Raw genomic sequence first — 13,541 nt, 5'->3', positions numbered from 1 at the left:
AGTGATTCTCAACTTGCAGCAATTTTGACCCTCAGGAGATATTTGTCAAAATCTGTATACATTTTTTTTTTGTGTGTTCACAACTAAGGACTGGGGTGCTACTGGCATCTGAGGTCAGGGATGCTGCTAAACATCCTACAATGCACAGGAAAGCCACTACAGCTAAGAATTATGTAGTTGAAAGTGTGGACAATGCTGAGGTTCAGAAACCCTGGGTTAGGGTAAGGAAGGATAAACAATTAATATCCTGTTCTGATGAAAAATATTTCCTAGTATAATGGTAAAAGTGATTCAGCTATTCAAACTTTTCCTGTGTGTGTTCTCTTGACGCACTATACTAATTTCTATTTAGTTCCAAGATGGATTTTGGCATACTAATTCTAATTAACCAAGTATGACTGCATGTAATTAAAAAATTAGAAAGATACAGGCAGCTCCTAAATAAAAATAAGGAGAATCTTCCTTCAAATACAAAAGATGAGATTTAATGCTTCAACTGATAGAGGGGGAAAGGTGGAGAGAGAGAACAGAGTAGGAGCATTTCTTAGAGAAGAGCATGTTCTCTTTATGTCATTAGGAAATAAAACCCATTTGCCTAACAAAATTAAATGATTCAAAGAATAAAACACATTACCAAGGTCAACAATTGTGACACCATGGTACAGTTCAATTCATCACTGTACCCTCTTAGATACTATATATATATAATAAATATATATTTGTAATATAAATATTTATAATATATTTATATATTATAAATATATATAATATATAATAGATATTATATATTTATATATTAAAAATATATAAATTTATAATATAATATATTCATATTTATAATATATTATATACATTTATATATTATGTATTTATTATATAATATATAGATTTATACATAAATATATATAACGTGCATTTATATATATATATATATATATTTTTTTTGGATACGGAGTTTTGCCCTTGTTGCCCAGGTTGGAGTGCAGTGGCATGATCTTGGCTCACTACAACCTCCATCTCCTGGGTTCAAGCGATTCTCCTGCCTCAGCCTCCTGAGTAGCTGTATATATGTTTATTAAGCAGTACTGTCATACCAAGAACAGCATACCAACTAACATTTCCCACACGTGTCCCTGTATCTAAATGCATATGGCCAGCATACAAAGAAGTCTGCTCTCTTACCGTGGAAATGGATGGAAATTTAAACATACTCTTACATTCTAATTTTCCATTCTAGAAGTAGCCTAGGCTGAATAACATTATAATGTGGAAATAGGCATGTTATCAGCAAATGTATAGGCCCATAAGATAAATATGTTTTGCCACAATAGGAATCAATATGCCCATATTCATCAAACAGCCAAATTAGTTTTATTAGATATTAATTATTTCCATGCCTAGAAATGTTTGAGGAATCATAAGTGGTTTAAAGAATTTACAAGCTAGCATACACGTTAAGATCAAAGTATATGGTGTATAATTCTCCAGTTAAAAGTATAATTCTTCAATTAAAAGTATAATTCTCCAATTAATGAAAGGTATAAAGTTTGCTTTGAATACAGATATTATAAATTTGGAGCCTCAGTTGCACACCATCAGATTAAAAAAATAGATTTTGTTAATTCAATGCACTTTTAGTCAAAAATCTCATTGAGAGATGTCTTCCTAAAACCCTACACTTGTTTAGTCTTCAAATACCTATTAGGATGAACCATGTGAAACTGCCATTTACCTAGGTCAAACTCTGTCCAATATCAACCATTTCATTGGTTTAATCTACACTTGGATGTCACTCTTAATCTCATTCTAATTCTGCTTTTGTCATTATATAATTTGATGTTAACAAATAGGCTATTAATTACAAATAGGACTATTGTACATTCTCATATATTGGCCAGATATTTCCTTTTGCCATTATAAGTAGGAGATGGGTGGTGTTGAAGATTGTGATATGTAAGAAAACGTGAGCAAAGACTTATTATCTGTTTTGACATTTGTGTAAGTAAATGCCTCTCTGAGCTACTACAATCTATTTTTTAGATGAGTTTATGATAAGCGACTGAAATTTATTATATTTAATTGAAAATTGGCTTAATCAAACTCTTAAATTTTTTCTACTGTGTACTATATTACTGTATTTTTATTTGTGTTTATTATAAAGTTTTAAAGATATATTAATTTAGTTCTATCCCTGAAGTCTATAGCATTTTATTCTTTATCTTCTACAATGTATTTGATTTTCTAACTGTATCCTGTTTACTCATTCACATATCATTTTCTACTCCTAGATTGCAAGTACTTGAGGATAGGAGGACATCCTCCAACACCAAATAACAAAATGCATAGGTGTCAAAAATATTTTTAATTAATAAGAGAAGTGAAGGAATTTTTAAATATTAAAAATGTTTTTAATTAATAAAAAAGTGAATGAATTAACTACTTTTAAAGACAAGAGACTAAGGCTTTTACATCCTATTTGATAGTTTGCATGTTTATCCCCTCCAAATCTCATGCTGAAAAGCAATCCCTAGTATTGAAGATGGGGTCTAGTGGAAGTGTTTGAATCATACAGGTGATCCTTCATGAATGGCTTGGTGTCATCCCCATGGTAGTAAGTGAGTTCTCACTCTATTAGTTCACATGAGAGCTGATTGTTAAAAAGAGTTTGGGACTCCTCTCCTCTCTCTCTTGCTTCCTCTCTCACCATGTGACACACTAGGTCCCCTCTCTTCTGCTATGACTAAAAGCTTCCCAACGCCTCACTAGAAGCCAAGCAGATGTGAGTGCAATGCTTGTACAGCCTGCAGAATGATAAGGCAAATAAACCTCCTTTCTTTATAAATAACAATTTGATGTTACCAGTCTTAGGTATTTATAGCAATGAAAAATAGACTCACACATTATTTTTTGACACTCACTTAGGATTTTAACCCCATGGACTTATTTATAGATTTATTATTTTGAGAAAAAGTAATGGACAAAAGTGTAAAGAAGCACTTCAGTATGTGTGATTTTTAAAGACTGCATTTATTATGGACAATACTGGGATATATATAAAACTTGATAGAGAGAATGTTATATCAAGGGGAAGTTTTCTCACTCCCCCTCCCCACTTCACCCTCCGGCATTAAAATCCAAAAGAACAGAGATGTTAAATTAAGAGAAAAGCTCTAAGGTAACCAAGTACAAAGTCAAGAACTTGTCCTTTGTGAATAAAAATGACTAGCTCTCCAGGAGACATATAAAAAGACTGCAGATTTATTAGTGGCTAACAAGCTGCATTTAGTCATAAGTACAGAATCTCTTTTAAGTTATAATTCTCATTGGATTTAAAATGATTTTCCTGATGTCTAATAATTACCTGAAATTGGGAAAAAAAATTATAGGAAAAAAATGAAAACTATGAGTAATCCCATTACCCAACAAGAGACACTGCTAACACATAGCTATGAATCCTTCTTATCTTTTTACTGTGCAAACAAATACACAGACAGCTGTAAAAAATACAGAGAGAAATGCATGCAGAGAAAATGAGGGAGTTGGCAAGTGTGATTGCAGTAGAACCAAAATCAAAGAGCAAGAGATGTTTCTTTTTTCCAAGATGGCGGATTAGAAGCTTTTATCGTGACTCAGCCTGAAAATAGCAAGTTAGCGCACAAAGATCCATGCTGTGAGCTTTAATTCAAGAAGAAAAATGGGAATCCATCAGAACCATGAAAAACACCCAGGGAGGCTATTGTGGGCAATCAGCCCCCATGATCTGCATCAGCATCTCGCTGATAAAAGTGAGTGAAGCTCCAGTATGTAAGAAAGGGAGAAAGCATCCCTGTGTTACTCACCTTTCCACTGGGGTTCTGAGCAACCCAAGCCGAGAGAGAGCACTTTGCTTCTCCCAAGCCCTGGAGTTAACTTGGGGAAAGGCTTGAAGATGCTGTGAAGGAAAGACACTGGGAAATGCTGCAGACATTCTCCTACACCTGGGGCTGAGAGCAGGACACCATTTTTAATCTGGGTACATACAAAGTCCGCCATTCTTTGGTGACCCAACAGTGTGGCCACACAGGTGTTTCAGGCCCAGGCCAGAGACTGGAGTGCCTGCTCTAGGGCAAGGTAGGGGCCTTCACAGACAGAACTATGGAAAGTCCCCTCAACAATAGGCACTAGAATTGTCTTCTTCCCTATCACAGGCCTGGGGAAGGAGGAGAGCTGCTACAGGTGCAGTTTTTCCTGGGCAGCTAGACTTACAGCCAAGGCCAGCATGTATTCGATCTGCATGTGCCATTTCTGGGTGCCCCTAATACTTCCCTAATATCATGGTGCAGCAGGGCCCTCTCTGCTCCATGACCAGGCAGAAATTCAGGCATTTGGAACTCCTGGTTGCCTGGACCAGCAGCCTGAGCTGTCCCACCCTGCTAGACATAGATCTTGGTGCAGGAGGGCCTTCATAGCTCCACCCCCCAAGCAGATCTCCAGGCATTTGGAGTGCCAATTCACCTGGCTCAAGAGCCTGAACTGCCCCACAGCACTTAGACATAGATTGGTGCAGCAGGGTCCTTTCTGCTCCATGCACAGGCAGATTTCCTGGCATTCAGAGCACCCATTCACCTCTTTCAGCAGCCTGAGCCACCCCACTCTTTCTGTGCAGATATCTCTGCTACATGCCCAGGAAGATCTCCAGGTATTCACAGAAACTGCCAGCTTGATCCAGAAGCCTGAGTTGCCCCACTCCTCCTGTGTAGGGATCCTGGTGCAGGGGGCCCTCCCTGCTCCATGCCAGGCAGATTTCCAGGCATTTGGAGCATCATTCACCTGGATCAACAGTCTGACCCACCCGACTTTTTCTGTGCAGAGATTCTGGTACAAGGACACACTCTCTACTTCACAACCAAGAAGCTCACCAGGCATTCAGAGCACCCATTTATCTGGCTCAGCAGCCTGAGCCATCTCACCTTTCGTGAACATAGATTGTGGTGCAGCAAGACCCTCTCGGTTCCATGCAAAGCTAGATTTCCAGGAATTCAGGACACTTGCTTCCCTGGTACAGCAGCCTGAGTTCACTCCACCCCTCCTATGCAGAGACCTTAGTGCAGGGGTGCTTGGTCTGCTCCATGCCCAGGCAGATCTCCAAAAATCTGGAGCATCCACTCTCCTGGATTATGAATTTAGGCCACACCCCTAGCCCCATGCAGAGAACTTGGAGTTGAGGAGGTTTCCCAGCACACCTTTGTGTGCCTAGTGACTATCCATGGGATTCTCCACTGGCACTGGTGCTTATGCTTACCATCAAGGGACCTGCTTAGTCTTGTGCCACCATTCCCATCTCCCAAGGACTGAGCAGAGAGCTCAGACAACTGTAAATTCTACAAATCATTAAGTTGTCTGAAGCAAAAGGGAGCTTCTGTCATTAAACAAGGATCAAGTACTTACCCAGCCATGTTGGCCTCAGACAACTCTTACCTATAAGTGCTATCTATGGGCTGGAAGGATAAACTGCACAGTTTAGTATAAAACCTGCTGAAAGAAGTAATAGGGTAGTAGATGCAAAGACAAAAGTGCCTACCCAGCATTCTCTGCAGTCACATCCCCTAAGTAGGGGGAAAGAAAAATGGATATAAAATGATAAAAATAATAAATAATAATAACATTATAGGAAAAGAAATAAAAGATCCTACCCACACAAAAATAATTACAAAAATTAGAAGTGTCAGCATCTCCAGAAGAGAAGAAGCCAGTGCAAGAATTCTAGAACCATGACAAGGTTGAAAATCAACACAAAGAAACTTCTGTAGCAATACAGAAAATGAAGGAAGAGATAAACATCTTAAAAAGAAATAAATCTAAGCTTCTGAAATTGAAAAACTCACTTAAGGAATTTCAGAATATAATTTAGAGCTTTATCAATAGATTGTACTAAGCAGAAGAAAGAATTTAAGAGCTAGAAGAACAGTCTTTTGAACTAACCCATTCTGACAAACACTTTTCTTAAAAAATTGAAAAATACTTCTAGTTTTTGCCCATTCAGTATGATATTGGCTGTGGGTTTGTCATAAATAGCTCTTATTATTTTGAGATACGTCCCATCCATTCCTAATTTATTGAGAGTTTTTAGCATGAAGGGTTGTTGAATTTTGTCAAAGGCCTTTTCTGCATCTATTGAGATAATCATGTGGTTTTTGTCTTTGGTTCTGTTTATATGCTGGATTACATTTATTGATTTGCGTATATTGAACCAGCCTTGCATCCCAGGGATGAAGCCCACTTGATCATGGTGGATAAGCTTTTTGATGTGCTGCTGGATTCTGTTTGCCAGTATTTTATTGAGGATTTTTGCATCAATGTTCATCAAGGATATTGGTCTAAAATTCTCTTTTTTTGTTGTGTCTCTGCCAGGCTTTGGTATCAGGATGATGCTGGCCTCATAAAATGAGTTAGGGAGGATTCCCTCTTTTTCTATTGATTGGAATAGTTTCAGAAGGAATGGTACCAGCTCATCCTTGTACCTCTGGTAGAATTCGGCTGTGAATCCATCTGGTCCTGGACTTTTTTTGGTTGGTAAGCTATTGATTATTGCCACAATTTCAGCTCCTGTTATTGGTCTATTCAGAGATTCAACTTCTTCCTGGTTTAGTCTTGGGAGGGTGTATGTGTTGAGGAATTTCTCCATTTCTTCTAGATTTTCTAGTTTCTTTGCGTAGAGGTGTTTGTAATATTCTCTGATGGTAGTTTGTATTTCTGTGGGATCGGTGGTGATATCCCCTTTATCATTTTTTATTGCATCTATTTGATTCTTCTCTCTTTTTTTCTTTATTAATCTTGCTAGCGGTCTATCAATTTTGTTGATCCTTTCAAAAAACCAGACATTTATGGAGCCAAAAAACACATGAAAAAATGCTCACCATCACTGGCCATCAGAGAAATGCAAATCAAAACCACAATGAGATACCATCTCACACCAGTTAGAATGGCAATCATTAAAAAGTCAGGAAACAACAGGTGCTGGAGAGGATGTGGAGAAATAGGAACACTTTTACACTGTTGGTGGGATTGTAAACTAGTTCAACCCTTGTGGAAGTCAGTGTGGCGATTCCTCAGGGATCTAGAACTAGAAATTCCATTCGACCCAGCCATCCCATTACTGGGTATATACCCAAAGGACTATAAATCATGCTGCTATAAAGACACATGCACACGTATGTTTATTGCCGCATTATTCACAATAGCAAAGACTTGGAACCAACCCAAATGTCCAACAATGATAGACTGGATTAAGAAAATGTGGCACATATACACCATGGAATACTATGCAGCCATAAAAAATAATGAGTTCATGTCCTTTGCAGGGACATGGATGAAATTGGAAATCATCATTCTCAGTAAACTATCACAAGAACAAAAAACCAAACACCGCATATTCTCACTCATAGGTGGGAATTGAACAATGAGAACACATGGACACAGAAAGGGGAACATCACACTTCGGGGACTGTTGTGGGGTGGGGGGAGGGGGGAGGGGTAGCATTGAGAGATATACCTAATGCTAGATGACGAGTTGATGGGTGCAGCGCACTAGCATGGCACATGTATACATATGTAACTTACCTGCACATTGCGCACATGTACCATAAAACCTAAAGTATAATAATAATAATAATAAAAAAAATATATATAATTACCATAGGAAAAAAAAAATTGAAAAATAATGAGTAAAGACTTTAAAGAAATATAAGATTATGTAAAGCAACCAAGCTTATGGATTACTGCCATTCCTGAGAGAGAAGAAAAAGAAAACAATCTGGAATATATATTTGAGGAAATAATTTGAAAAAAAATTTCTAGTCATGCTTGACAAGTAGATATCCAGATATAAGAAATCCAGGGAACACCTGCAAGATATTATACAAAACAAACATCACCAAGTGATATAGTTACCAGATTGTCTAAGGTCAATGCTAAGAAAAAAACTTAAGGCCACTAGAGAAAAATGGAAGATCACATACAAAGGGAACACCATCAGGCCAAGGGCAGACTTCACAACAAAAACCTTACAAGCCAGAAGAAATTGAGGACCTAGTTTCAGTCTTCTTAAAGAAAAGTAATTCCAACCAAGAATTTCATAATCCTGCCTAACTAAACTTCACAAGGGAAAGGAAAATAAAATATTTTCCAAACAACCAAGCCTTAAGGGAATTTGTCACTACTAGACCAGCCTTACAAGAGCTTCTAAAGGGAGTTGTCAACATGGAAACAAAAGAATGATACCTGCTACCACAAAAACACACTTAAGTACATAAACCACAAACACTATAAAGCAAAAACACCATAGAAACTACAAAGCAAACAGATAACGACTTCATGATAGGATCAAAACCTCACGTCAATATTAGACTTGAGTGTAAATGGTCTAAATGCCCCACAAACAAGGCACAAAGTGTCAGGATAAATTAAAAAACAAGAACCATCTATCTGCTGTCTTAAAGACAAACCATAAAAACCCTAGAAGAAAACCTAGACATTACCATTCAGGACATAGGCAGGGGCAAGGACTTCATGTCTAAAACACCAAAAGCAATGGCAACAAAAGCCAAAATTGACAAATGGGATCTAATTAAAGTAAAGAGCTTCTGCACAGCAAAAGAAACCACCGTCAGAGTGAACAGGCAACCTACAAAATGGGAGAAAATTTTCGCAACCTACTCATCTGATAAAGGGCTAATATCCAGAATCTACAATGAACTCAAACAAATTTACAAGAAAAAAACAAACAACCCCATCAAAAAGTGGGCAAAGGACATGAACAGACACTTCTCAAAAGAAGACATTTATGCAGCCAAAAAACACATGAAAAAATGCTCAGCATCACTGGCCATCAGAGAAATGCAAATCAAAACCACAATGAGATACCATCTCACACCAGTTAGAATGGCAATCATTAAAAAGTCAGGAAACAACAGGTGCTGGAGAGGATGTGGAGAAATAGGAACACTTTTACACTGTTGGTGGGATTGTAAACTAGTTCAACCATTGTGGAAGTCAGTGTGGCAATTCCTCAGGGATCTAGAACTAGAAACACCATTTGACCCAGCCATCCCATTACTGGGTATATACCCAAAGGACTATAAATCATGCTGCTATAAAGACACATGCACATGTATGTTTATTGCGGCACTATTCACAATAGCAAAGACTTGGAACCAACCCAAATGTCCAACAATGATAGACTGGATTAAGAAAATGTGGCACATATATACCATGGAATACTATGCAGCCATAAAAAATGATGAGTTCATGTCCTTTGTAGGGACATGGATGAAATTGGAAATTGTCATTCTCAGTAAACTATCGCAAGAACAAAAAACCAAACACCGCATATTCTCACTCATAGGTGGGAATTGAACAATGAGAACACACGGACACAGGGACACAGGAAGGGGAACATCACACTCTGGGGACTGTTGTGGGGTGGGGGGAGGAGGGAGGGATAGCATTGGGAGATATACCTAATGCTAGATGACGAGTTAGTGGGTGCAGCGCACCAGCATGGCACATGTATACATATGTAACTAACCTGCACATTGTGCACATGTACCCTAAAACTTAAAGTATATAATAATAAATTTTAAGAAAGAAGAAAAAAAAAAAAAAAGAGACCCATCTCACACGTACTGACATCCATAGGCTCAAACTAAAGGGTTGAGAAAGATCTACCATACAAATGGAAACAAATAAAAAAGCAAGGATCAATATTCTTATATTGAAAAAAAAAACAGACTTTAAACTAACAACAGTAAAAAAGGACAAAGAAGGGCATTAAGTAATAATGAAGGGTTGAATCCAACAGGAAGAGTTAACTATCCTAAACATATACACTCCCAGAGTTGGAGTAACCAGATTCATAAAACAAGCAGTACTGTACCTACAAAAGATTTACACAACTACACAATAACAGTGGGCTATTTCAACACGCCACTCACAGCATTAGACAAATCATCAAGGCAGAAAACTAACAAAGAAATTCTGGGCTTGACACTTAACCAATTGGACCTAATAGACATGACAGAATACTCTACCCATGAAGCAGAATATGCATCTATCTCATCCGCATACAGAGCATACTCCAAGATCAACAACATGCTCAGACATAAAGCAACTCTGAATAAATTTTTAAAAATTCAAAATTTTACCAACAATACTCTTGGACCACAATGGAACTAAAATGAGAATTAATACCAAGAAGATCTCTGAAAACCGCATATGTACTTGTAAATTAAACAACTTGCTCCCAAATGACTTTGGGTTGAACAATAAAATCAAGGCAGAAATCAAAAAATGCTTCAAATAAGTGAAAACAGAGACACACATACCAAAGTTTCTGGAATGCAGCAAAAGCAGTGTTAAGTAGAAAGTTTATAGTGCTAAATGCCTACTGAAAAAGTTAGAAAGATCTCAAATGAATGATCTAACGTTACATCTAGAGTAACTAGAAAAATAAGAACAAACTAACTCCAAACCTAGGAGAAGAAAAGAAATAAGTAAATTTAGAGCAGAAATAAAAAAAAAAAACTAAGATCAAAAATTCCATATGAAGTATCAATGAAACAAAAAGGTGTTTATTTGAAAGGATAAAAAAGATTAATAGACTGCTAGCTAGAATAATAAAGAAAAAAAGATCCAAATAAGTACAATCAGAAACAAAAAAGGTGATATTACAACCAATTCCACAGAAACACAAAGGAGTCTCAGAGACTACTATCAACATCTCTACATGCAAAAACTAGAAAATTGAGAGGAAATGGAAAAATTCCTGAAAACACACAATTTCCCAAAATTTAATAAGGAAGAAATTGAAACACTGAACAGACCAATATAAAGTTCTTAAATTAAATCAGTAATTTTAAAATCTACCAAGCAAAAAAAGCCCTGGAAAAGATGGATTCACAGACAAATCCTACCAGATGAACAAAGAAGAGCTGGTATCATGAAAAAGTTTCTACTGAAACTATTTCAAAAACATCAAGGCGGAGGGATTCTTACCTAATTTATTATATGAAGCAAGTATTACCTTGACACCAGAACTTGGCAAAGACATAACAACAAAAAAGATCCCTGATGAATATAGATGCAGAAACCCTCAACAAAATTCAACAGAATTCAACAGCACATAAAAAGTTAACTCATCATGATCAAGTAGGCTTTATTCCTGGGATGCAAGGTTGGTTCATCATATAAAAATCAATAAATGTGATTCACCACACAAACAGAATTAAAAACAACTCATTTGATCATCTCAATAGACACAGAAAAAGCTTTCATTAAAATCCAATAACCCTTCATGATAAAAATATTCAACAGACTGGGTATACATCAAAGGAACATACATCATAATAAGAGCCATCTATAGCAAGCCCAGAGCCAACATCGTACTGAGCAGGCAAAAACTGGAAGCATTCACTTTGAGAACTGAAACAAGGCAAGGATGCCCACTGTCACTACTCCTATTCAACATAGCATTGGAAATGCTAGCTAGAGCAATCAGGCAGGAGAAAAAAAATGAAGGGCATCTAAACAGCAAAAGAAGTCAAACAATCTCTCTTCACAGACAATAAGATTCTATACTTAGAAATCCCTAAAGACTCCACCAAAATGCTCCTGAAACTGATAAATGTCTCCAGCAAAGTTTCAGGATACTAAATCAATGTACAAAAATTAGTAGTATTTTTTATACACCATTAACATTCAAGCTGAGAGCCAAATCAAGAATGCAATCACACTTACAATTGCAGCCACCAATAAAATAAAATACCTAGGAATACAGCTAATCAAGGAGGTAAAAGATATCTGCAAAGAGAACTACAAAGCACTACTAAAAGAAATCGTAGATGACACAAACAAATGGAAAAGCGTTTCATGCTTATGAATTAGAAGAATCAATATCATTAAAATGGCCGTACTGCCCAAAGCATCTATAGATTCAGTACTATTCCTATTAAACTACCAATGTCATTTTTCACAGAATTGGATGAAAATTTTATTCTAAACCTCATATGCAACCAAAAATAATCCAAATAGCCAAGGCAATCCTAAGCAAAAAGTAGAAAGCCAGAGGCATCAAATTACTTCACTTCAAACTATACACCAGAGGTGTCCAATCTTTTGGCTTCCCTGGGCCACATTCGAAGAAGAATTGTCTTGGGCTACACATAAAATACACTAACACTAACAATAGCTGACGAGCTTAAAAAAAATTAAAAGTTTTAAAAATCTCATGTTTTAACAAAGTTAGTGAATTTGTGTTGAGCTTCATTTAAAGCCATCCTGGGCTGCATGCAGCCTGCAGTCCACAGGTTGGACAAGCTTAAACTATACTGTGAGGCACTGCAAACAAAAGACCATTGTACCAGTGCAAAAATAGACACACAGACCAATGGAACAGAATAGAGAACCCAGAAATAAAGCCATACATCTATATCCATCTAATCTTTGACCAAGTCAACAAAAATAAGCAAAAGAGAAATGACATCCTATTCACTAAATGGTGCTGGCATAACTGACTAGCCATATGCAGAAGGATAAAATGGGATACCTATTTTTCACCATATACAAAAATTAACTCCAGATGGATTAAAGATTTACATGTAGGACCACTAACTGTAAGAATCCTACACGGAAACTTAGGAAACACCATTCTGGACATCAGCCTTGGGAAATAAATTATGACTAAGTCCTGAAAAGCAATTGCAACAAAAACAAAAATTGACAAGTGGGACCTAATTAAACTAAAGAGTTTCTGCACAGCAAAGGAAACCATCAATGGAATAAACAGACAACCCAAAGAATGGGAGAAAATATTCACAAACTGCATCTAACATAGGTCTAATATCCAGAATCTATAAGGAACTTAATTGAAGAAGCAAAACACAAATAATCCCATTTAAAAATAGGTAAAAGACATGAATAGGCACTCCTCAAAAGAAGACATACAAGTGGCCAATAAACATATGAAAAATTACTCCTTATAGCTAGTCATCAGGGAAATTCTAATCAAAACCACAATGAGATGCCATCTCACATCAGTCAGAATGGCAATTTATTAAAAAGTCAAAAAACAATAGATGGTGGTGAGGCTGTGGAAAAAAAAGGGAACACTTGTACACTATTGGTGGGAATATACGTTAGTTCAACCCATGTGGAAAGCAGTTTGGAGATTTCTCAAAGACTTGAAACTACCATTCAACCCAACAATCTCATTCCTGAGTACATATCCAAAAGAAAGCAGGTTGTTCTACCAAAAAGACATATGTCCTAACCTGTCCATTGCAGCACTATTCACGATAGCAAAGTCATGAAATCCACCTACATGACCATCATTGGTGGACTGGATAAAGAAAATGTGGGACATATACACAATAGAATACTATGCTTCCATTAAGAAACAATGAAATCATATCCAATTGAAATCATATCCTTTGCAGCAACATGAATGCAGCTGCAAGCCATTATCCTAAGCAAATTTATGCAGGAACAGAAAACCAAATACTGCATGT

This window comes from Pongo abelii, chromosome 17 (assembly GCF_028885655.2).
Source record: "Pongo abelii isolate AG06213 chromosome 17, NHGRI_mPonAbe1-v2.0_pri, whole genome shotgun sequence".
In the NCBI taxonomy this organism is placed as follows: domain Eukaryota; kingdom Metazoa; phylum Chordata; class Mammalia; order Primates; family Hominidae; genus Pongo; species Pongo abelii.
This window is presented reverse-complemented; position numbering follows the sequence as displayed.